This window comes from Paroedura picta, chromosome 2 (genome assembly GCF_049243985.1).
Source record: "Paroedura picta isolate Pp20150507F chromosome 2, Ppicta_v3.0, whole genome shotgun sequence".
NCBI classification, from domain to species: Eukaryota; Metazoa; Chordata; class Lepidosauria; order Squamata; family Gekkonidae; genus Paroedura; species Paroedura picta.
In genome coordinates, this window is record NC_135370.1 from 145,509,930 (window position 1) to 145,534,131 (window position 24,202).

At 44.2% G+C, this 24,202-nt stretch overlaps 1 long non-coding RNA gene across 1 annotated transcript; it reads right to left on the reverse strand.

Annotated features, from left to right (window-relative positions):
• Positions 1 to 1,303: 1,303 nt before the first annotated feature.
• On the reverse strand, positions 1,304 to 24,143 carry LOC143830516 (uncharacterized). The gene is made up of 3 exons (XR_013228511.1): positions 23,986 to 24,143; positions 4,315 to 4,437; positions 1,304 to 1,574 (listed from the first exon to the last, which is right to left on the reverse strand). It is a non-coding gene; the product is annotated as an uncharacterized LOC143830516 (long non-coding RNA).
• Positions 24,144 to 24,202: the final 59 nt, after the last annotated feature.

Below are 24,202 nucleotides of genomic sequence, written 5' to 3' on the forward strand. Positions count from 1 at the left end.
TGAGCAGCTACAGTTTAAGCTTGCTTCAACTGGTGTTCTATTTCCCTGGTGCAAAAACGGGATTAAAAAATTGCTGAATGAAAGAAAATATTTATATGATATGGGAGGTAAGAATGGCATAGTAGACCTTGCTTTTTTGCCTTTATAAAAGCTTTCATTGGATTGGGAGTACCTTAAACAAACATTTGTGTATGCTCATTCCAGGTATATGTCCATAAGCAGCATCTGAATAGTCGACTGTTTTGGCCTTCATGGAGAGGTATATGAAATCAATCGAATTCTCCCCTCCTCCACTAGGACTGGAACCAAAAGATGATAGTAGAATCTGATAGCTGGAAGCTTCAGTGTGTAACAAAGCCAAAGTGGCTTGTGAAGATGCGGTCAGTTATGTAGGGTTTTTTTTTTAACTTCTGGAGGCTACACAAGTACCAAGGGAGATCTAATCACAGATAGCTCGATCCCTATGCTGTTTGGTATGTCTAAATCCACAGGGGATGCTTCGGGAGCTGCATGATGGTGAGGAGTTCACACAACAGAATCTCCCCTGCTTCCCCTTCCTTAAGCAGCCCCCCTCCCGCCCAACATGGCAGTTCAAGGGTTAGGGGATACCTGTGAATAGAGAGCCATGGAGCCATTGGAGACGACAACAAAGAGCATGCATTTCAAACAACCATCCTTCTTTGCTCTTGTGCAGCGTGCCTGAAATGGAGTTTGTTGTGTCTGCACAGGAGTAAAGGAAAGTGCTTCTTCCCATATCTCCCACTTCACCTCAGCCTCCAATGCCCTGAGAATAAAGGGGTTTGGGGACATGCAGAGAAATGCTGTGTGTGTGCAGAACATCCTGTTGCTTGCACAGTGGTCGGATCCAGTCTGTCAAAAGCAACAAGACACAAACACAGCAAAAGGGTTGGACTGAATAGGCCTAGCACTTTAAAGCATTTTAACACACATTGACCAAGAGAGCTTTACAGGCTTCTTAACAAAAACAAAACCAAGGAATCGTTATTTTTGAGAGCAAGAACAGGGAGATCAGAGAAGGAACAGCCTTATTGGATGGAATACTCACCCAAGCTGTTCATGTTTGTCAACATTTCCCTATGTAAGCATTTGAGGTGACAGCCATGGGGCTAGTTAGTGGAACAGCTGAAGACCTTTAATAGCTGCCCCACTTGCTGCTGTTGGCTTGTGCAGGAGGAACTTGAAAGCACGTTCCATTATATGGTCATAAAGACACAGACTCTTTGTGGAAAATATCTGATTATCTATTTTATTATAAATTGAAATTAAATGTAAATTACACTGTTGTAAGTGAATGAAAACAGAATCCACCAAAGGCAATAATACATGGCATTCCCAAATGCTCTGATGGGAGCTGCCAGATGGTCAGCATGATGGGAATCTGCCTCTGAAGCTTGCTCTTGTGGTCTGGAATTTACTGAACAGCTTCCCTTGGCCTCCTCACATGAATACGCTGCATCTGTCCATCACTGATGTTAAGTTGTCACATATTTTCCAGCTGATTACTTTCTGTCTACTGTCTGCTGGTGCTCGCTGTTGTCTGCTTCTTCATGCTCCTGTAATGTTTCAAAGATTGGTTGTGCTTTGAGTGATATTTTGCCTTATAAGAGATATTGCTGATGAACTGTTAACAATTGTAAATGCCACTCTGGTGCCTGACTTATAAGGGCAGTTCAAGACCAGGGATTAATTTGTCTTTGCCCCTTAATGTTGTTTGGTTCAGTAGCTTGAACAGGCGGCATGTTAAATATTACTTTCAATTGCAGGAAATAGCATCTGATAATATTTAAAATGCAATAACATGACAATATATGCAATAGTATCAGCATTGCTGGACTAGGAAACAGTGAGAATTCAGAGTGAGGAAGGGACTCCCAGTCTCAGTCTAAGGAATGGCTACTCAGTAATAAATGAAAGTTGATCTTGTTTTTGTTGGCAGAGTTTAAATATGCAAAGAGGGGCAAAAACACAAACCGGCTTAAAAGAAGTATTACTAAGAAGAAAAGCAAACTTTGCATAGAAAGAGGAGAGAGAGTCCTAACTAACTGTGTTGTTCTGCATTCAATCTGTTCTGGAAACAAGCAGGGAGGAAGTGTACTTAAAGAAGCAGGATGTTTCCAAGCATATCAGGACCCTGGAGGAGATTATTTGAAAAACATCAGGAAGCTCCTAATCGAGCTATGCTAGATTCATATCTCCTCCAATGGCCCCTGCAGGATAGTCTTCATACATTTTTGAATCATGCAGACTACAGATCTTGCGTATCCCAAAGGTTTTAATTATTGACGGGATGAGTCAGATTTGACACTGCAGGCCTCTGAGTAGCCTCTAAGTGCGTGAATGTGTATTAAAATCTAGAACAAAACACAAACTTCAAAACCTTTCATCATCTCCTCCTGGAAATTAGAGACTAACATTCTGTCAAAGTCAAATACAGAAGCAATTGTTAAGTGTTGATAAGCAGCGGTTACGAGGTGTAATCCACTGGGAAGGTTTTGATCTGAAATGAAACAGCTTTCTACCCCTGCTACTCAGGCAGAAATCTAATTACTCTCTTCTGATCTACTATGGAGAGTTAAACCAAAGGGAGGGTGGTTATGGACAGTTTCATTGATTTTTATGTCAGAAATCAACAAGTGTAGACTTTACGCTTTACACATAGTTGCTTAACTGGTGTTAGGAATCAAATACTTCAAACTGGCTTTCCCTGCTATCCAGTCAATAAGCATTTTGGTCTGTTTTGTTCAAGTTGTATTATCAATGTCATCACTGCAGAACAGTTTGTACTGGGTGAACTCTTATTTGGTCATGTCAGGATGAGGTATTTTGGATCCCTCACCCCAAAATCTAAGAGACAGATTATAGTAACAAATAGTAGAAAGTTTCAAGATTTTGTAAGTTGTCTCAGACTATAAGAAGGTGTTAATGTATTTATTAAGACAAGCCAAATAAATAGGACAATGGAGGGAAAATGAAAATTATGGACAGTGACATGATTCTCTCCCTGCAAGAAGGCATTCTGTACAAAACTAGCACATATTGATAACATTTACACTCTCCTCTAGGGACATGCTTTCACATCCCCCCCCCACTTATACTCTGCTTTTCCCTGGAGGTTCAAGGTGGGATATGAATCGATCACAACTCAAAGTGTTGTGATTTATTTATTTTCATAGAATCATAGAATCATAGAATCATAGAATCATAGAATCGTAGAATCATAGAATCGTAGAATCGTAGAATCGTAGAATCGTAGAATCATAGAGTTGGAAAGGGCCATACAGGCCATCTAGTCCAACTCCCTGCTCAACGCAGGATCAGCCCTAAGCATCCTAAAGCATCCAAGAAAAGTGTGTATCCAACCTTTGCTTGAAGACTGCCAGTGAGGAGGAGCTCACCACTTCCTTTGGCAGCCTATTCCACTGCTGAACTACTCTGAATGTGAAAAATGTTTTCCTGGAGGCAAAGCCCGTTGCACCCAGGGAAACAGTGGGTGCTAGGATGCACACCTGCATTGTGGCCTTCCTGGTGCTGGCTATATGACAAAAGCTGAATATGCCTGATCCAGGGGTCACCAACCTCCAGGAGCTGCCTGGAAATTGGAGGTTATCTGCAGACTATAGATCAGCTCCCCAGGGGAAAACTTACAGTGGGTTTCTCAATTACTGCCTCTAGGTCAGCTTTTCTCAACTTTTTTACCATTGAAAAACACCTGAAATATACTTCAGGCTTTGAAAACCCGCAGAAGTGGGATCTCCAGGTCCCAGCTGGAGGCTAGCATCCTTGCCATGGTTCAAGGATGCCAGCCTCCAGGTGGGACCTGGAGAACCCCCAGAATGAAAACTCTTTTCCAGATTTCAGAGATCAGTTCCCCTGGAGGAAAGGGCTGCTTGGGTGTGGAGGTCTTTGTGGCACTGTGTCCCAGGAAGGATCAGGGATGCCAGTCTCCAGGTAGGACTTGGTGATCCCCTGGAATGACAGCTCTTCTCCAGACTGCAAAGATAATTTCTCCTGAAGGAAAGAGCTGCTTGGGACCAGGATGGGAAGGGCTGTGTAGCACTCCACTCCACTCTACACACACACACACATACACACACACACACACACACACACAGAGAGAGAGAGAGAGAGAGAGAGAGAGAGAGAGAGAGAGAGAGAGAGAGAGAGAGAGAGAGAGAGAGAGAGAGAGAGAAGACAAAAAAGCATTCCTCCCTTCTCAAATTGCAAACCTTATTAACCACACAGTTACAGCTTAATTTTCTTAATCCACAAATTTCTATTGGTTGAATAAGTCACCTGTTGGAAATGTGAAGGAGGCTTGGATTCAGCTGACTACACTGATGAATGTGTGCGTGGACACAGTCCAGGACGAGTTTTTGGTTTCACTGCTTTGAAGATGGAGCACCTTAGCCAGACAGTCTGTACATCATAAGAACATAAGAGAACATAAGGACATCATAGAAGCTGTGATGGATCACGACAATGGTCCATCCAACCCAACACTATGTGTCACCCAATGATCAAAACCCAAGTGTCATCAGAGGGTCCACCAGTGGGGCTAGAAGTCCAGAATTCCTCCCCCCCCACCAGCACAAAGAATACAAAACATCACTGCCAGGAATGGTTTAGAGATCTGTGGGCCTGTAGCATCAGAGCCAGTTGAAGGATTGGTGGGCAGAATTGCAGAATTGGTGGGGTACAATTGTGGCAGGAGCAGCCTGACAAGGGGCAGAAGGGCCCCCAAATAGTTGAAAGAGGTATCACTCTGAGTGCCCTTAAAAAGGGAAAAGGGGAGGTGAAAAGAGGCACTTTGTGTGTGTGTGTGTGTATGTGTGGGGGGCACCTTGTGGGGCCCTTGGAAGCTCAAGGCCTTTAGCCTGTGCTACATGGATAAACCAGCCCTGATCACTACCCCAGACATAGTGTCCAATCTATGTGTTGTGGCTAAGACCCACTGATGGCCCTGTGCTCCATATGTTTACCCAGTGCCCTCTTGAAGGTGACTATGCTTCAACGTTTGTATAATTTGTCTTTTCTGGAATGAAGTGTCAGGATTTTTTTAAAAAGGAAATAATTCTTTGGTGCAATAAAATCTGGTTATCTAACGTTGAGCATAGCATGGCCAGCACTCCACAAATCACACATTTTCGTGCAGTTTGAACAGTGCTCAAGACTCTGCTGAGCATCATGCTTGTTTATTCACATACAAAGCGAGCTCCAGAGCGTCATATCCATAGCGCAGCAGTCAGGCTTGCGGTCACAGACATACAAGCGGAAAGGAGTGCAGCCTTGAGATTATTTTGATAGCTATTCTTCCTTGTGTCCTGGGAGATAAGGCTGTTTCTCCCACCGCCACATTTCTCCCGAGTGACTGACAGCCCCTTCAGAACTGATCAGCCCCCTTTTTGTGCCCTTTCAGTCACTCGGAGGTTATCAACTAAAACTGCACTCAGCATTCAATCACATCTTTCCCCTGTGGCAGTAACTCCTGTTAACACAATTAACCTTCTGATGGGATTGGGAACATAAAACGAATCCGGGTGGGTGAAGGACTGGAGGAAAAGGTGCGGGAATAAGGTGAAATGCATTCTCGTGTTATAGATTCAAGGGCCACATTTCAGATGACAGTGCTTTTCACACTTGCCACCCCCCCCCACTCCAGTTGCATAAAGGGTATGCTTAATAACATGCTGGTGAGTTGCTGTGTGGTAACATTCCCAACACGCCTTCATTTTCTTTGCTAGTTACTCAAGGAAAGCTTTTATACAAACAATAGCATTTGGCTTTAACTGAGCTCAAACAGTGATCATATCCCATAAGAGAAATTTTGCGCAGGTTAATTCTAATCATGTTTACTTAGAAAGAACTCCCCCACATATACACTACAGTTGAAGAAATTTACTCCTGAGATGGTCCACGTAGGATCATAGTTATGCAGGATGGCTTCAGAGTCAATGTGTGGGACAACTAAGCAGTCTTTTCTTCTTCTTTTTTGGCTGTCTTCACACCTAACTAAGGTCCACCAGTTAGAGATTTAGGAGTCTTCTCAGCATAACATAATGCTATGTGGTCTCCCTAGCTAATTGCTTAACAGAATCTTTTCTTAACCTGAGTCCAGCAGCACCTTTAAGATTTCTTCAAGGCGTGAGCTTTTGAGTGCAAGCACTCCTCCTCAGACTATGAACTACCATCATGACAGTGGCAATATAAAGCAAAAGTTAATTCTGTTAAATTAGTAAACTGTGTCACACATCCAAATACAGCCATCTGATAATTATTGGCCAAAGCCAATCAGTCCCCTTGAATTCAGTTGTAGTTCACAATAACATAGGAGAAATAAAACTGTCTATTTCTCCTATGTTTTGTTCTAAGAGTGTATTGTTAAACTAGCTGGCAAAAATAGCCACAGTTCAAAAATATAACACAGATAGAGAACTAAACAAAATTCAGCGAAGCTCCAAAAATCTTTATAAATACAGCCATTGGAAGGACGATCTTGATTCAGGAAGGATTTCAGAAATCTAACACAGTCACATTTGATTTCCTAAAAGCAAGCTTTTCAACAAGAGGACACCATGTGAGACTGGCATTGTGGCAGCTACATTGACTTCCAGTTGAGTTCTGGGTTCAGTTCACGGTTCTGGTATTAACCCTTCAAGGCCATACACGGTCTGGGCCCTGCGTATCTAAGGGTCCACCTATCTGAATATGTCCCCCGGAGAGTGCTTTTGTCAGCTATGGTGAACTGACTGCTAGTGCCTGGCCCCAAAGAAATCTGTCTAGCCTTGACCAGGGGCAGGGCCCTTTTGGCCCTGGCCCCAGTCTGATGGAATGAACTTCGAAATGACGTCAGGACCCTGACAAAGCTTGCACAATTCTGTAGGGCCTGCAAGATGGAGCTGTTCCACCAGGCCAGTTGTTGAGGCCAGTACAGTTAGCATTGAATAGAATATCTATGGGCCTTCCCTGCTCTTCACTCAGTGCTTACTTTCTCCCCTGTTTTAACTAGAAGGAACAATATTTTAAGATAATTAACTGTTAATTTATAGCAGGTCTTGTAGTTTTTATGGTTTTAATAATTGATTGACTGAGATCTGTATTGATGTTCTTAATTTAGATTACGGTATGCCATGTATTAATTGATGTAAACTGCTCCAAGATGACTGGTTCGATAGGGGAAGTCTATGAATGCAAATAGTAAAATACTCTACAGAAACCTGAAAGGGCAAGTAAAAAGAATCAAATCTCCTCATGATGCCCAGAATCTATTTAAATCTGCAATAATCAAAGCTCAGATAGAATGCAAACACTGATTACAACAGGTACTACCAAACTAAGTAGAGCCAGCTTCATTAATGTGTAAAGAGCCAGCTTGTTATGGTAGTTAAGAGAGGTGGCTTCTAATCTGGCATGCTAGGTTTGATTCCATGCTTCCCCACATTCAACCAGCAGGGTGACCTTGGGCTCATCACAGCTCTGATAAAACTGTCCTGACCAAGCAGGGCACTCTCAGTCTCATCTACCCCACAGGGTGTCTGTTGTGGGGAGAGGAAAGGGAAGGCGACTGTAAACCACTTTGAGCCTCCTTCGGGTAGAGAAAAGCGGCATATAAGAACTAACTCTTCTTCTTCTACAATCAAGGAAGCCAAAAAGACTTCCTTTGCAAAGGAGAGGTGAAGCCCAAAGTAGTAAAGCAAAAAGGCTCTGGTAGAGAGACAAGTGAAATGACAATTTAAACCATTAAGAAAATTACTGGCCAGGGAAGCAACTGGGCTATTGGGAATCAGAGGGCAGCTAGTCACACAAGAACTTCTGTTTTCAGGAAGAGTTTCTGTAAAACTGAGAGGAAGTAATTGGTGAAGTTTTGACTTGACTGAGTTTTCAAAAAGAAATCTGGATGGCAGGATATGCCTATCAATAGCTATAGTTTATTTTATTCATTTATTGTTGTGGGACACCTGGCACACCTCCTGAAACAGAAATGAATACAGATGTCCATAGACTCGCCCCAGGGAGCACGTCAGAAGAGGCAGAAGAGGCCAAGGGAGCCGAGAGGGAAGAGGCTGCAGCACCCCTCTGGGGACATGGTCAGTGCCTGCAAGGCTGGCAAGGGGTGAGGAGGTGGCCACACTGCCCCCTCCCCCAGGCCAAGGCTGTCCCACCCCCGAAGCCCAGCCAGTTCCTGCAATGCCGGCAGGGGGCAAGGAAGCGGTAGAGGTGAACCCAGGGTAAAAAGTGAATGAGAAGAGGGAGGGGGAAGGGAAGGGTGTGTGTGCGCATGTCTGCACATTTGCTAGGGAGGGAGGGAAGCAAGGGAGGGGCTGGAAAACCAACAGGTAAGGAGGAATGGGAGGGGGAATGGAAGGGAGTCTCTATATAGAATCATAGAATCATAGAGTTGGAAGGGGTCATACAGGCTATCTAGTCCCCCCCCTGCTCAACGCAGGATCGGCCCAAAGCATCCTAAAGCATCCAAGAAAAGTGTGCATCCAACCCCCGCTCGAAGACTGCCAGTGAGGGGGAGCTCACCACCTCCTTAGGCAGCCTATTCCACTGCTGAACTACTCTGACTGTGAAAATTTTTTTCCTGATATCTAGCCTATATCATTGTAGTTTAAACCCATTACTGTATTATTGTAGTTTAAACCCATTAGCTATGTCTGTGTTTGCTTGGGAGGGAGGGGAGAGGCTTGAAAAAACAACAGGTACGGTGGAAAATGGGAGAGGGAAAGGGAAGAAGAAGAAGAAGAAGAAGAAGAAGAAGAAGAAGAAGAAGAAGAAGAAGAAGAAGAAGAAGAAGAAGAAGAAGAAGAAGAAGATTGGCTGAACGAGGCTCAAAGCAGCTTACAGTTGCCTTCCCTTTCCTCACCTCACAACAGACACCCCGTGAGGTTGATGAGGCTGAGAGAGCCCTGATATCACTGCTCAGTCAGAACAGTTTTATCAGTGCCGTGGCAAGCCCAAGGTCACCCAGCTGGCTGCATGTGGGGGAGCGCAGAATCGAACCCGGCATCCCAGATTAGAAGTCCACACTCCTAACCACTACACCAAGCTGGCTCTCACACCAGACTGACTCTGTGTTTGTGAGTTTGTGAGTTAGGGATGGGGGAGGAACCAAGGATGAGGTCAGGAAACCAACAGGTAAGGTGGGAAGAGAACAGAATCTCTCTCTCTCTGTGTGTGTGTGTGTGTTTGCCGGGGAGGGAGGGGGTGCTGACCAAGTAGCCCCAGAGCAGGTATGTGTCCCACCTACCCTCTGAGAGTCAGAATGTCAAGAACATTTTTTATTTGATTTTTGTAACTTTCCCTCCCAGCATATCCAGGGCAGTTAACAGCATTTAAAAGGATACAGGATTATTATTGTTATTGTTATTGTTATTGTTATTGTTATTATTTAATTTTTAGACCACCCTTCTCCAAATAGGTCTCAGGGCGGTTTACAACATAAACAGTTAAAACACAATAAAATCACCATAAAAACCTCAATATTATCCAATATATTATCAAATTCAATAAAATTCAGTATAAAATCATAAACCAGTCAAGCTAATCCGTATTGGTGCTTCTGGAGTGCTGCCTGCTAATTCTTTCTTGCATTCTGGGGGTGCATTTATGTGGGGCCTCATTGGCCCCAACCAAATGTCTGGCAAAACAGCTCCATCTTGCAGGCCAGTTCTAGCAGGACCCTCAGCTCTTCCAGGAGCTCATTCCACTAGGTGTATGTGTGTGTGTGTGTGTGGGGGGGTCGGGGGGGCAGGACAGAAAAGTCTCTGGCTCTGTTGAGGCCAGACGTACCTCTCTAGGGCCAGGGATCACCAGCCTACTGGAATTGGTGGCCAAAGTACTCTTGATGAATGCTGGGTAGGATCTCTGTATGTGGAGACAACATGCCTATATACACTAAGGTGTCCAGATTTTAACATTGATAAAGCGGGACACCATTGACCAGGGGGGGGGTCTTGATTAAAAATTTGGTCTATATGGAGCAACTAAAATTTTCATAGAATGCATAGAATGCAAAAATAGTATTGTAATATATATTTTTTAATTTCAACGTAAGTTGACCAAGGGACCAAGCCCTATGAAGATAGGTTGAGGGACTTGGTAATGTTCAGCCTGGAGAAAAGGAGGTTGAGAGGGGACATGATAGTCCTCTTTGTATTTGAAAGGTTGTCACTTGGAGGAGGGCAGGATGCTGTTTCTGTTGGCTGCAGAGGAGAGGACACGCAGTAATGGGTTTAAACTACAAGTACAACGATATAGGCTTGATATCAGGAAAAAAATTTTCACAGTCAGAATAGGCTGCCTAAGGAGGTGGTGAGCTCCCCTTCACTGGCAGTCTTCAAGCAAAGGTTGGATACACACTTTTCTTGGATGCTTTAAGATGCTTAGGGCTGATCCTGCTTAGAGCAGGGGGTTGGACTAGATGGCCTGTATGGCCCCTTCCAACTCTATGATTCTATGATTCTACAATTTGCCAGGTACCCCCAGATGTCCCTCCAAAAGTGGGACAATCTGATCACCTTAATATATACAAATTGACAGGAGATCCTGCTTGGACAACTTTGGAGATACTTGGCTGGCTATTGTAGGAAACAATATTCAAGATTATTGGGATTGCTGGTCTGACTCAGTAGGATTATATTTATTTGCCTATTTTTCCCAAGGCTTGTAATTACAACTTGGAGAAACCTAGGGTTGAAGCTAATTAAAAAAAAACCTCTATGATAAATAAAACACAAAGTCACAAAAATAAATTTCAAAATATAAATTTGCATTTTATTGATTATTTTATGTTTTATCCTCTGACTAGAAAAAGGCTATTTTGTTATTGAGTGATAGTGGTTAACAGATGGGTTTGATAAACTCAGTCTTTGCCATTACCTGCAGGAGAGGTTTTCTAACAATTTTATTGTTTGAGTCGTTTTGGACAACAGGCAAATGTTAGCACAGGTGGAACTCAACTGATTTGGCCATTATTTGGCAGCATTTCAAATTGAGCTGCTTGGGTTTTTTTTTCCTAAAAATTAACCAGTTTTTAGTGTGTGTGCGTGTGTGTGTGACTTACACCTATAAAAATGCTTTATTTTGATAGATGGTTTTCTTTGCAATGAAAAGCATGTGACTTTTTTTAAAAAACAAATTTCATCTTGGGATACAAGTGGTTCTTGTCCTTACCAAGGCCATACACATTAAATGGTGCCACAAAGCCAAAGAGAACACAATTCTCAGCTCATCCCTTTGTTGAAAGATTACCTTCTGAAAGCTTAGGGCATCAGAGGATTATGGATCAGCATCCAAAGGGGGATGCACCCTGGTGTGATTTATGGTGTTTAAGGTCTTTGTGCCAGATAATAGTGCAATTCACATAGCACTTAGTGCTAGTAAGATTTCCTTTGCATTGGCTTGAGTGATCACAGATAATATACTCTTTAGCACTTTAGGTCTTTATTAACTCCTAAGAGGCAGGGGGGGAAAAACACCCTGAATTTTTGCTCTCAATCCAGAGGTGAGGCACCTACAATTATGTCATATTTCAAGAAAGGAACAACTAACTCTATTTGATTAGGCAAGATAATCAGTAAACTCTGCACTGGTTTCAAACAGTGGACATCTGGGTTCAGTTCCCACACCTTGGGTAAATCACCCCCTGGAACAGCTGCTATGAAAATAAATGAGAGGAGAATCATGCAGAGTTTTGCATACAGGCATAATAATTCCCTAGATACAGGTAGTCATAACAGGGATGGACTGTCAAGCATCAAGATAGCTGTGGAGAGATTATCTATGAAAGAAATTGGGCTACTCAATCCTGTCATGTGACCCAATGAGACATCATGGGGATATTTTACTAACATATCCCTAAAAAATATTATGCACTGATGTCAGTGGAAATTCTTTATGAAGACAGAAGCCTATAGAACAATATATGGATTGTGTATATCTTGTCTACATCATGTTCAATAAGTACTGCTGATATAACATGTGGTGCTATACTATGTAACACCTTTGGAGACTGACTAATGCCTAATGTAGATCAGGATTTTGTAATCCTGTCCTAAGCATTCCATTGGCTGACAGAATAATGCTGTTAACTCATCATGTGAATTTAGAGAAAAGGGTAACTTGAAGTCAACTGGTTGCAAATTTTACCTGATCTCTAGCACCCCTGCAAAGATTTAATCCAGCTGTGGCAAAAGGCTTTACCACAATTTTCCTTGGAAGGCAAAGAACCTTGGTTTGAGTAATCATTACCAAAGAGTTATATCATATGTTGGTCAAGTTATGTTGTTGTTGTTAGGTGCAAAGTCGTGTCCAACCCATTGTGACCCATGTAATGGCCTAGCATTGCCCAAACACATGTGTTCCACAACTAGGACGACCTGACTGCTAGAGTTGTTATTATATAGCTGGTGTTCATGTGAAAGGAACCAGATTGTGCATGTTAATGTTTTAGGTCATACCCTTTCAATGTACTCTAGGTACTTTGAAATGAAACATCACAGTTTCAGGCACAATTTAAAGCCACAAAATCTATCAATTGACAAGGATGTTCTCCTGGTCCCTGGGCCATTGTTTGTAGAATGGATTGATCCTTGAGAACACAGAAGGGCATTATCTCTGAACTGGAGTGTGCAATCTTCTTTACTGTTCCAGTGCACAAAACTGTTCCAGCAACATCAACAACAATGTCCAAATAAATATATTATATATATAATATTTCCTGTTTTCTGGAATTAATGTTGCAGCGAGGGTATCTGAAACAGGACTTCCCATTTTCTGTCTGCTTCAAGCTACTGATACCTTCATGGCAAAGGTCTCAAGACACCCACCCCCTTTTTTGCAGATTCCCCCCCCACACACACACACACTTTCAATGTGACTGAAAAACAGGGCTCAAAGAGAGAGCAAAGCTCTCACACTCAACATCAATGGCAATCAGTGGATGTATAACTAACAGAAATGGACATAATTGCCCTGGAACCGCATCCCATGAAGACATTTCAGACCTGAGATTGTCTAACATCTTTGCCTCCTGCCTGGTTCTTTTAAAAACACAATGCACAACAGGGCACATTTTCAAATGCTGCCTTTCAAGATTTGTTTGTAATTCCTACAGTGTGATGAATGCCTTCATATTCTATGGGCAAAAACCAAAATTAAACTATATCCAAGCAAAGCTACAGGCTCTAAAATATTGAGTGCATTCAGTCAAAATCATTGCACACAAACAACAGACTTGAGGTGGAAGAGGACAAGACCTTTTTGTACTATGTTCATTTCCATTCAATTCAGCAGAATAGGTTTTCACTTTTTTCTTTTTAAAACTTTATACTCCACATTTCTCCCCAGTGGGGATCCATAGCAGCTCACATAGCTCTCCTTTCCTCCATTTATCCTCACAAGAACCTTGTAAGGTGGGCTAAGCTATGAGTGTATAAATGCCCAAAGGTGATCCAGCAAGTTTCCATGGCAGAGTGGGGATTTAAATTTGGCTCCTGGACTGATTTTACACTTTGTTTATTCCATTGTGGCTTCTGCTGAATTCAGATCGATTTGAACTCAGGTCTTTCTCTATCCACCCCCCATTGAAACAGAAAAGTGTCTTGCACGTGATCAGGGAAGCTCAGAAGGAGAAGGGGAGCCAAGCACAGCAGGAGCCTCTTTCTTTTCTTGAAGGAGGGGGGGGGGAGAGGATTGGAGACAGCAGAGGAAGGGGGATAAATCCAAGAGGAAAATCTCTGCTGAGAGAAGTTAGGGCTTCTGGAGCCTCTGCTGAGAGAAGTTAGGGCTTTCCCTTTAAGGGAAGCCTTGCAATCTGGGAATGAGAAAGCCTTTGAACTGATGCCCTGGCCAATCAGAGCTTTTCTACAGCATTGTAGGCTCGAGGCAGCAAGTTCGTTCAAGAAAAGCAGAGAGCTGCACCTTTACTCATGCCGATTTTTCAAATATCGAGGGCTATATCCACTCCAGGATATCGCGGGGGAAAGGTAGGGTTACTCCAGATCAATTATGCTTGTTGCAGATGAAAAATTTAAATCACCCCAAATCAAAATGGAAATCCCATTCAGTGTACATGGCAGGAACTGAATCAACCTAGGATTGGAATAAAATCTCCATGCAGATTCAGCCCTGCAGGTCCTAGTCTGATTCTTTACAAAACTGGGTTTCAGCACATTTCATAGATACATCCTACTGTTTAAATCAGGACGTAACTAGCTGCTTATATAATATATATCTATGCATACATATAATAGATGTCATTTATGTTAATCCATATTATCATATTTTCTTCCTTCAGCCCATCATTCTTATTTTAAAGCCTTTCCCTTCTGCAATTCCACCTTGAATTGCTTTGCTATTTTTTTAAACCACCCAAACCTTTGCTCTTTTCATGTTTGCAAATACCATATCTTTTTACAAAATTACACAAGTTAAAAAAAACAAAAACAAACTCATAATAATCCAAAATAGTGGGCTAGCCAGTCCCAAGAGATAGGTGAACATTCTTCTCAGGGGAGTGAAGAAAAGTTTCCTTCCAACAGCAGACTGACATGGGTCTGTCTGTTTTCATTTTCCTTTAAGCTACGGGACATTCACCCATCATCAATTTATGAAGGTGGTCTAAGAACTGGTCTAAAGTCTAGCTTTTATTTTATATGACAGTTGTATTTGGTTTAGTTATACCAGCATTTCCTACAGATGCTGTGAAATATGAAAGGCAAATGCACGTTTCATAAGATTTGGAGACTTGTGCTGATGAACCATGGTTGATCAAGACTGCCTGGTGTGTGTCCTCATTGTTTAGGAATGCATGCTTGGCCTGGAAAGCCAGCTTGGTTTAGTGGTTAGGAGTGCCGACTTCTAATCTGGCATGCTGGATTTGATCCTCCTCTCTTCACCAACAGGCAGCCAGCTGGGTGAGCTTGGGCTTGCCACAGCACTGATGAAGCTGTTCTGACTGAGCAGTGATATCAGGGCTCTCTCAGCCTCACCTCCCTCACAGGGTTGCTCTTGTGGGGAGAGGAAAGGGAAGGTGAATGTAAACCACTTTTTGAGACTCCTTCTGGTAGAGAAAAGTGGCATATAAGAACCAACTCCTCCTCCTCCTCCTCCTCCATGGCCGATCTGTGGGGAACAGTGGTTTAACATGATTGGATCATGATGTGAGTCTAAAGTCTTTCACTATTTGGGACACTTTCCAATTGCCATCCAATTCAAAAGTCAAACCTGAAGTCCTTAAGAAAGACTATCACTACTTTAGGAAATAAAATATATTTAATAGATGGGTTCATTTTTTGGTGTGTTACCAGAATAGTCTTTGAGGAGCTTTCTTGGCAGCTGCTGTTGACCAAGATCACTGAAAAAAGACTGAGATCTTTCTCAAACATATTTTTGAATTCAGCTAAGAGCTTATTTAGATTTTTTAGATGTAAATAAATGTAGATTTAAGGAGATTTAAGGAGTCAGAATGTGATTCCATTCTGCCTTCAGCACATACTCAGTGGTAGGGATTGGGATATTCCTTGCAACTCATCCTGCAAACTGTCACTGCAAGTTATTAAAGACAGACCACTTTGCCAGGCTTGTGAGATAGAGCTGCATCCAAGGATTTTCTTCACTATATTCCATGTGGATAGGAAAAAAAAAACATTTGGGAGCTGAGGCACCACTGTGCCACTGCTAGGAGCCCAGCCGGTGCCCTTGACACCCCCAGAGGCTGAGGCACCACCATGTTGCTGGCAGGAGCTTATCTGGCACCTGCACTGTCCCCAGGGCACAGCCAGCAGCTGCCCCACCCCCAGGGGCTAAGTCACCATCATGCTACCACAAGGAACCCAGCCAGCACCTGTGTCACCCTTGGGGGCCCAGTCAGCAGCAGCACTGCCACTGGGGGCCAAGGCAATGCTGCACCACCAGAAATATCTCTTATTGGATTGCTCAAAATGGCACAAAATTCTATGCAAGACACACCAGAGCTCTTTGTTAGGCTAGCATAGAATTTTGTGCTAATTTGATTGGTCCAACAAAGAGTATTACATTCTTAGTTTTGGATTTTGCATGGACTGGTATGGCTATATAAATTTATCTCCTTGAGAGGCAGCAACTGCCCCAAGGTCACTCAGTAAACCTCATTCAGTTCTGGAGGAAACCGGACCCAGATCTCCCTGCTCCCAATCCAATATTCCATTGATGATACTGCACTGGTTTTCTTTACTCCTGGGCCGTTGCTCAGTCCCTGTGCATTTTGCTGGAGTCCACACAGGATCTACTGGGTCCACTGGGCCTGTTAGTGCTCATCTGTCTGTTCTAATCTGCCTTAAAGCACTCAAGCAGAGACGACCCGTCAGCCGAAGATGAATAAACAAAAAGAAATTTCCAAGCTGGCCATGGCAAAAAGCTATATTCAGAATAAGTTCCTAGGTAAGAAAACTCGTTTTCGTATTTTACTTCCTCAGTAAACTTATTTCTGAATTGGTTTTTTTTCAGGGATACAAACAAAGTCTTCAACCCACTACCTAATTCTTATATTTTATATACCTTATGTTTTATATTTGAAGTCATATAATTTGGATCTATTAGTGTCAAAGGTCCATAAAGGTAACTATCATATAAATTAGTGGTCCCCAACCTTTTTCAGGCTGGGGAGCAGCGTCAGAATGGAGGGCGATTGCCCGGCCGTGCACGCTGTGCACGGTTGGCCGCGCACGCGCGCATGTGCCATGCGTGGCCGAAAACGCGCATACATGGCACTTCCGCGCATGCGCACATGCAAAAAGTGCCGCACATGTGCGTTTTCAGCTGTGCATGCACGCATGCGTGCATGCACGGCCCTGCTTCCCTCTCCCCGCTCCCACAGTAAGAAGCTTGCCAGGCCACAAGCTTGCTGCCTGGTAAGTTTCTTACTGCAGGGGGGGCGGGGAGAGGGAGTCGCGGCCCAGTGCCAGGGCCTTCGCGGCCCGGTACCGGGCCGCGGCCTGGTGATTGGGGACCACCGATATAAATGACCCCTCTCAATTATTCAAGTACTCAGAATTTGGAAACAAAGTTAAAACACAGTGCTGGAATGGTGGATTTGTGCACCAACAGTAACCCATGTCTTATGTGTGTTCTACAACCCAAAAAAGTTTGTGATTTCACTTTTCTGCTATGTGGGGAGGTGAGGTGCCATGTGGTTTATGGTGCATGAGAAAATGCACTTCTGATGTGGACAGGTGATGTTATTTCAGAATAAGAAATCTTACACAGAAACATGCAAAGTTGTCCCCCAATCTCCACACAGCACCCAAGGCTGGTGTTGGGGTAATATTTACCCAGGGCTGTCTGATCTTAGTGTGGCCCTGGTTGTGATGCTTTGTGCCCCTTCTGGCTTTTTCATCTGCAGTGCACTGCAGAGAAGAAAAGGCCATAGGTAGGCTATGCTGTTGCTTTCTGCTTCTGTGCCACATTATCTGGCAGAAAGAAGGATAGCTACATGGCTCCTGAAACAGGAGACCCCTAGCCTCACTCCTACTGAGGGGTGTCATAAAACAATGCTGATGCTGTGTTACTCTCTTCCATACGCCACCAACAAACCCTGACCCCGTCTCCTACTCTTAGCCTGTTTACGCACTGGGAACTTCATTGCTCCAACTCCCATGCAGGAGCACAAATTGGGGGCAGATGAGGCGCACCAGGCCAAATGCTCCCTCGTGTGGGTGCAGGAAGAGGTGGGGCAATCTGCCACGACTAAAACTCCAAGCTGCAGCCTGGCATGAAACCCCCAGTGCATAAATGGTCTTATAGGGACAGGTGGGACGGGAATGTTATTAGGAAACAAGCCTAAACGAAGCTCTAATTATCTTGCTTTGCAACACCACTCTTTTAAAAAAATGACAGTCACTGCAATCCTAAGAACAATTTCCTGGGAGAAAGGCCCACTGAATCCATCTAAGTAAGTCTTTGCTTGAACCTGTTTAGGACTGCTGTGAGCTTTACTTGAGAACTGTGAATAAATTAAGAGAAAAAACTTCAAGATGTATTTCTGAGAGGTGAATCTTTTGCAACACCATAACAGCCTGAAAATAGGCCTTAAGTGAAACCAATCTTGTGCTGGAAGCAGCTGCCTTTCCTTCTCCAGCACTTAGAGGCTGACTGACAATATTAGCTCAGCTCCTTTTTGGTTTCTGCTTCCCTTTCCAATGCATTTTGGTTAGTGTGTCATGTTGTAGAACACACTGTGCTTCTGTTTAACCATCTATTTATAGTTGTACGAGGCATAAACATAAAATAAATGCATCTTGATGCATAGCTGTGCAGGAGTACAGATGTTTTATTAATGAAAATGAATCCATCTTTTTGTAAGTCATGGCGGTAATATAACATATCATTGTTTAGTTCTTTGCTAGACAGTCCCTGCTGTTTTTTACATAGAAATTCCTGTAATACTTAATGGACATCTGGAAGAATTCAGCCAATTAATCGAATTCACACAGGAGCTAAGCTAATGGCTGTCTGAAAGACAGTTTACATTAAATCAAACTTGCAATATGAATGAAAGTACTTAATCATACATGCAACATTCATTAGATGCAGTACAGCAAGTGTTTTGATTGCTTTAATGAAAGATCAGGTAAAGTGCATCAGCTGAACAGATTGAAGAGACAGCCTGCTTACAAATGTTTGATTATGCCGACGATCAACAGAAACAGTGCCAGTAATTTACAGCAAAACATAGTTGTAAATGGGGGACAGGGCCAATAGAATTGGTTATGATGAATGAAATTTGGGCCTCTCCTCCAAATACTTTAAGAACTAGAAATCTAAAATAACTTGTAACGCAACATGGAAGAAGCAGTTTCATTTATCTAGGATACATACATATATAAATATATAGATCCACCTTTTCTTACCAAATAAACCAGAGGCTCACAACGACAACAAAATGACTGCCTGGAGTCTGCCTCCATTCTCCCCACACTTCTACAAACCATAATGGGTTACCCTGAGCCAATTAGTCTCGCATGGAGGAAGTGAGCACCATCTCTCTCTTTCTCTCCAAGCTCCTTGGAGGAAGGGTGGGATGTAAATGTGAAAGACAGATAGAGTAACAAGTGGGGAAACCTGCAAGGAAACCTCCATTTCCTCCTCTAGCCTTTTTCCTACACTATTTCCCCTTTGCCCTCCAGGCAGCTCGCATAACCCCTCCGCTTTCCCTACCTGCTCCCCTCGTTCTCACTAGCCAGCCCACCTTTTTAAATTTACCCCTTGTTTCTGTTTTGTTTGTTATTTGTTTAATTCATATAAAGCAGCTTACATCATTCTCCTGTCTTCCATTTCATTTTCACAACGTCCCTGTGGGGTACGTTGGCTAAGAGTGTGTGGCTGGCCCCAGGATACCCAGTAAGCTTCCATTGCAAAGTGGGCAAAGTGGGCTGGTACTCTTTTCACCATGCCACACTGGCTCTCATCTTCCCCTCCATCCATCCTCCTCATAGCCTCTCCCTAGGAAAAGCCTAACAGAAGCTGTGCGGTTATAGCAAATCACTCAGATGCACTGCATAGTGGCAACATTGTGCCAGTGGTCTGGAGGCTGTAGCTGGGCCCAGGCGAACTGTGAGGCATCAGGTTATAACCACCCCCACCACACCTGGTGAGTTGCGTGGCGGCAAGATGCCTGTTGTTTGCTGCAGGGCCTGATCCTGATGGGTTCTCCCTCCAGAGCAGTGGGGAGAAAGACTGGGAGGCAAAGTAGCCCCAGAAAGGGCCTTTTACTGATCATACACTGTGAGCGCTCTGTCCTCAGGAAGTTCAGCTTCTTGTTAAGCTATTAGGCATGGTGGCTGCTGCAGTTCAGTGCAGTGGGACAGCATGCCCCACCACTTCCCATGTACACACAAGGGACAAAATCCCCCAGTGCACATGGTCCACCTCGGAGTGAACACACACAACTCCCGGGGCAGACAGGTTCCCCTATGCCATGCAGTGGCAGCAGGAGTGTGTGTGTGTGGGGGGGAGAGGGTGCCTCTGCAGAAGGGTGGGGTAGCTTGGTGACGCTATCTCACCATCGTGGGGGTCGACAAATGCCCTGTTTGCCTGTGTGACATCGTGAAGCCAAACAGGGCATTTCATGTCCCTTCAGGGACACTGTAGGTAAGGGAGGAGCTGGACCTAAAGGGCCCTTCTCTTCCCTGTATGCATGGGCCTGGCCTGGCCTGGGCACTGATGGCACCTGAGTTAAGGAAGGGAATGCTGAAAAATCAGCATTCCCTTCCTATGGGGCATTGGAGGCACGAACGCGGGCCGGGGCTGGAAGGGGGCTGGGGTGACTTTGACACTGTGAGTCTGCAGGGATTTGCCCCACTGATGTGTGAGCGCTGGCCAGGTGCACCCATCCCATACATATTTGGCCCTAGTCCATCACTTTAAATCACAGCTGCCATTAAAACAAATTATGGAACTTCATCATGCTGCACACATAGTTCTGTCCTAATATTAGCGGACTAGTAAGTTAATTTGCTATGACGGCTGATGTAAAGGATCAGAAGTCCAGTGGGGCAGTGTTCCCTAATGGGAGAAAGGCATGTTGTTTTCCACCTTTCTAGAATGAGAGAGGGAGGTGATCTTCTGCATCTTTAGTACTTTCTGGGTCAATAAAGACCTAGTTACAGCTTAGATGAAAGAGAGGAAGGAAACAACAGCCATGGTGCTGTAGGCTTCCTCTCCTGCATTAAATAACGGTCACACAGAAAATCAGTGCTAAGTAGTTTTGATGCTTTTTGAACTGGCCAATCCTCAAGAGCCTCCATCCAGTGACAGATGATTGAAACACTGGGAAAACAAAGCTGCTGGTATTGAAAAGCTTTTAAAAAAATCAAAGGGAAGCAGCTGCAGGGGCACATTCCCAAATGCAGAAAATGACTGCTAATGATTCAGTGCAGTTTACAAAGGTGGGTGGTGGGTACTAACTCAATATGGAAGAACCAAATAAAGTGTATACAAAAGAAGGGATTGGGGATGTGTCCGATCAAGGTACAACTCCATTGAATGATTGGCTATGATAAATTGGACGGAAGTTAGCCCAGATCACTCCTTAAATCTTTCAGCAGAATTATCTTAGTAGTGGCAATGAAGGATTTCTACTCTTTACAGCAAAAACAGTGTAATACCAGTAAACACTCCAAGACTGGTAAATCATAGCATATTACCTACCAAGTATTCTCACAATACCTCTTACAAGTCTTTAAAGTGTCTTGAACAGGTTCACACTTTACACTCATACAACATTAATCTAGGAATGTTTACTTGGAAATGGGGCTTACTCTCTAGCAAGTGTATTTAGAATTGCAGCGTTTATGCAAGGTAATCTCTCCCTGCCTATTTGGCATTATACCTTGCTTAGGTCCTCCCTTCCCTCAAACCTCACCCTTCTCAGGTTCCACTCCCAAATCTCCAGGGTTTTCCTCAGCCTGGAGTTGGCAACCGTAGTTCACTGGCAGGACAATCCTAAGCTTGTGGGTGCACTGGATGGGAGTAGGTTGTGGATTGTATCCCAAAGGAGCCAGTCCTTTTAAAGATTTTTTTCATGAAGAAAATGCATTTATAAAGTATATAAAAAGCTACATTGAGTTACACACACTGATTTATTTTATGTGTTAATACAAAGTCTCCAGGACCAAAGATTATTTATTTTTGGTGTTCAATAAAATACCTTGAACAGAGTAGGCTGCAACAAGTGTGGAATATTTTCAAGGCCTCAGGACATTTTCAGAAAGGAGAATGTTCTATACTTCCTAATATTATAAGAGTAACCAATCCACTATATTTCCAGTTGAAAATGTAGCTGGATTGTTGCTGGAGGCATTATAGATTTTAAGGGGAGAACACTGTAAAGATTTCCAGCAAATGCACTTAGTGTATATTCTTGCCAACTGGTGTTAGATCTTTCCTTGCATATTAATGTAGAAGCATTTTGTTGCAGTGTCAGTGATAAAAACAGGCTCACACTTCCTGGACCCCAAAAACAGATTCAGAAATGTGATCGTGGTTTCTCTGAAAATTCAGCACAATACTTCTTCCAACTGGATCTTTGTTTTAACTAAGGCTGTTACATGCTATGTATACCCCTCTGATCCTCCAGGTTCTGGTCCAGCCCCTCTTGTTCTTTCACAGACACCACAAAACGGACACCAGCTGTTGTGAGATGCCAGCCAGCTCCACTCCATCACTTCTCCACTGAACTACAACATTAACCTTGAGCTCTTTGAGGCCTCCCTCCCTCATGCTTTAACAGAGCAGGAGCCACTTCATTGTGTGCCATGACTAATATGAGATGGGATAAAAATATTCGTAAATAAATAATTGCAGTTAAACCCCATTTTATTCCCCAAACTCATTGACCTCCCCTTCTGATGGGCTGTTTCTTTGTGTCTTTTTTGGCCATACAGGTCAATCCAGCTATCCTGATTTCCTCCATCACCACTAGGACTGATACAAGATGAATTGATACATTATACACAATTCTGTCACTGGATGGAATGAATTCTATATTAATGGATTGTATAAAGCTGCCTTAGGTTCCCATTGGGGGAGGGGAAGGGGAGGTAATGCATTCTAAACAGCACCCCCTAGCATTCTCAAAGAACAACTTTTAAAACAAAGCCCAAGAAGTTTACAATTCAGGTTTGAAGAAGAAGAAGAGTTGTTTCTTATATGCCGCTTTTCTCTACCCGAAGGAGGCTCAAAGCGGCTTACAGTGGCCTTCCCTTTCCTCTCCCCAGAACAGGCACCCTGTGAGGTGTGTGAGGATGAGAGAGCCCTGATATCACTGCTCAATCAGAACAGTTTTATCTGTGCCAGCTGGCTGCATGTGGTGGAGTGCAGAATTGAACCCCACATGCCAGATTAGAAGTCCTCATTCCTAACCACTACACCAAGCTGGCTCTTTTGAGTAAGGATAGAGAAGGAGATGCAGGAGTAAATATGCAAAAATGAATCTAAATAGTCCACATGAACACATGAGATGGCCTTAGACTGAGTCAGACCATTGGTCCTTCAAGGTCAGAAGAACTGTCTTCTCAGATTAGCAGGAGCTCTTTGGAGCCTCAGGAAAAGGCCCTTTACATCATCTGCCACCTGAGCATTTTAACTGGCGGTGCTAGAGGTTGAACCAGGGGCATAAGAAAAGAAGAGCCAGGCCATTCTGGATCAGGCCAGTGGTCCATTCAGTCCAGCATCCTGTCTCACTCAGTAGCCAACCAGTTCTTCTGGCGGTTCAGCAGCAGGGCTGAAGTCTCCTCCTGAGGTTACCTGCTGGCAACTGGAGTTCAGAACTCTGCTGCCTCGTAATGTGGAGGCTCCCCAATCACCATGGCTGGGAGACTCTCCCCTGTGAATCTGTCTAGCCCTTTTTACAGCTCTCTGTGCCTGTGGGTATCACTATCTCCCTTGGCAGCAAGGTCCATATTTTAATCACTTGCTGTGTGCAGGAATATTTCCTTTTGTCCACCCCAAATCTACTGCCTATCCACTTCATGAGACGCTCTCCAGTTTTGGGAGGGGGCGAGCCTCTCTGTCTACTCTCTCTACCCCTTGCATGACTCTATAAGCTCCTAGTCACCTCTTTTCTAAACTGAAAAGGCCCAGACTCCTCAGCACAGGGAAGGTGCTCCAAACTTTCTCCATACCAACCGGGTGCTCTGCAGTTGAGCCATGAGAAGGGTTGGAGGGGGGGGGAGTGCATTTCAAGGGGGGGTTCCTCAGCCAGCTAGGGAGGACAGAGGCTGTAGGGAGGCCTGGCCCTGAAAGAACAGATCTTGGGCCTGAGAGAGGCAGGCTCCCCAGGCCAGGGAATCCAAGGGCTCGGGGCTGCATTGGTGCAGCTGTATGGAAATGAGGGATGAGGCAGAGAGGCCGCTTCTCAGGGCTCGCAGGAGAGGGAAGTGCTGGACAGCTCCCTGCCGTCTCTCGCCGTCCTCTTGGCCTTACCTGAGGCGCTGCAAGGGCTCGCTCGGCGGTCCCGGTGGCCGGACGGGGGGTTTCCCGCGCGCCTCTTCCCTCCCCTGAGGCGCGGTGGGCGGCCCTGGGCAGAGAAGGGCGCTTGTCCGGCAGCCGGCCTGAGCGGGAAGGAGAGGCGGGGAGCAGCGCCCAAGTCAAGCCGGCCCGGCACCTGTCGGGGGGGGGGCCCGGGGGGGGCGGCAAGGAG